Raw genomic sequence first — 2,351 nt, forward strand, 5'->3', positions numbered from 1 at the left:
TAATAACTTTAAATGGAGTATAATCTATAAAAATATTGAATCACTGGTTTCTAATATATTGTTATTACAATATAATACCGTAAATCAACTATACTTCAATTTAAAAAATGATCACCACAGTACGTCTAGTTAACATCCATTATCATACATGGTAGAAATCTTCTTTTCTTGTGATGAGGACTTTTAAGATCTACTCTCTTAGCAAATTTTAAATATGCAATACGGCCTTATTAACTATAGTCACATCCCCAGGACTTATTCATCACTGGCAGTTTGTACATATTGACCACCTTTACCCATTTCACCCACCCTCCACCCCCTGACTCTATAAGGTTTTTAAAAAATTCCATATAAAGTGAGATCATACAGGATTTTTCTTTCTCTGTCTGACATATTTTACCTAGCATAACACCCTGACGGTCCATTCATGTTGTCACAAATGGCAGGATTTGCTTCTTTCTCATGGCTGAATTACACACACACACACACACACACACACACACACACACACACACACACACACATACATATATATATATATAATTTGGCATATATATATGCCAAATGTCCTTTATCCATTTATCCATCAATGGAACACAGGGGTTTCTAAGTGTTGGCTACTGTAAATAATGCTGCAATGAATATGGGGGTACAGATTTCATTTTGAATTAAGAGTTTCTGTTTGCCTCATACAAATACCAAGTAGTGGAATTGCTGCATCATATGATAGTTCTATTTTCAATTTTTTGAGGACCTCCATACTGTTTTCCATACATTCCTACCAACAGTGTCCAAGGCTTCCCTTTTCTCCACACCCTTGCCAACACTTGTTAGTTCCCGTCTTTTTTTTTAACATCTTTATTGGAATATAATTGCTTTACAATGGTGTGTTAGTTTCTGCTTTATAACAAAGTGACTCAGTTATACATATATATATGTTCCCATATCTCTTCCCTCTTGAGTCTCCCACCCTCGCACCCTCCCTATCCCACCCCTCTAGGTGGTCACAAAGCACCGAGCTGATCTCCCTGTGCTATGTGGCTGCACAAATTTGCATGTCATCCCTGCACAGGGGCCATGCTAGTCTTCTCTGTATCGTTCCAATTTTAGTATATGTGCTGCCGAAGCAAGCACGTTCCCATCTTTTTGATATTAGCCATTCCAACAGGAATGAGGTGACATCTCTTTGTGGTTTGATTTCTCTGCTGAGTAGTGATTTTAGGTGCCTTTTTAACTATCTGCTGGCCATCTCTGTATCTTCTTTGTAAAAATGTCTATTCAGATCCTCTGCCCATTTTTTTGTTGGATATTTTTTCTATTATTTTTGTATGAGTTCTTCATATAATTTGAATACTAACCCCTTATAGGATATATGATTTGTAAAAATTTTCTCCCATTCAGTAGGCTGCCTTTTCATTTTGTTGTTGGTTGCTTTTTAGTTGGATGTTGCCCCACTTGTTTATTTTTGCTTTTGTTGCCTTTACTTGGATCAACGTCTTTGCATAAGTTCTGGAAACAACTGTTTCATAGTTTCCATGGATCATTTTTAGGGGAGAAGGTGAGTTGAGATGAACTACTAGTGAAAGGAGGGTCAATGGGTCGAACTATAGCCTCTGTACTGTAGGTGGCCTCAAGGCCACAACTGATAGTCATTGTCTCCCTCCTGTGCTATCCATTCTCAATTCCCCTCATCCTTGGATAATATCTCTGTGAAAATGGATGGCTTACTTCGTGGAGTAACCCTCACGCTCGTCCCCGAGTGAGTGTTCTGAGCCCTGGTCATCATTTCTTTCTCAAACCATGGCTGCTGTACTTGACCATTTACTGTGTACTTGACCATTTACTGTCAAAATTGGGAAAGGCAGTACCAAGAAATACCCCACAGACTTGTTTTTAATCAATCATTTTCCAATTAAAAAATTTTTCCCCCAGACATTTTTATCACCCCAAAAGGAAACTCTGTACCCATTGAGAAGATAGTACTTCGCTCTCTCTACCAGGCCCTGGAGACCACCAATCTGCTTTCTGTCTCTATGGATTTACTTATTCTGGATATTTCAGATAAATGGAATCATACAGTGTATGACCTTTGTGTCTGGCATCTTCAGCTTAGCATGATGTTCCTGAGAGTCATCCACACTGTAATATGTATTAGTATTGCATTGCTTAAAAAAATGTTTTTGGCCGTGTAACTGATATTTAATTGTTCCATTCCTTTTTATGACTGAATTACTATTCCACTGTATGTATAGACCACAATTTGTTTATTCATTCATCCAATGATGGACATTTGGATTATTTCCATGATTTTTCTATTGTAAATAGTGCTGCTATAAACGTGTGTATGTAGA

General features: G+C 37.5%; 1 pseudogene; it reads right to left on the bottom strand.

Annotated features, from left to right (window-relative positions):
* Window positions 1-1,044: 1,044 nt before the first annotated feature.
* LOC113617193 (uncharacterized) lies at window positions 1,045-1,134 on the bottom strand (annotated as a pseudogene).
* Between the last annotated feature and the right edge of the window lie 1,217 nt (window positions 1,135-2,351).

The sequence above is a fragment of the Aethalodelphis obliquidens genome, unplaced genomic scaffold (genome assembly GCF_003676395.1).
Source record: "Aethalodelphis obliquidens isolate GAN/ISIS:26980383/991018 unplaced genomic scaffold, ASM367639v1 scaffold2552, whole genome shotgun sequence".
In the NCBI taxonomy this organism is placed as follows: Eukaryota; Metazoa; Chordata; class Mammalia; order Artiodactyla; family Delphinidae; genus Aethalodelphis; species Aethalodelphis obliquidens.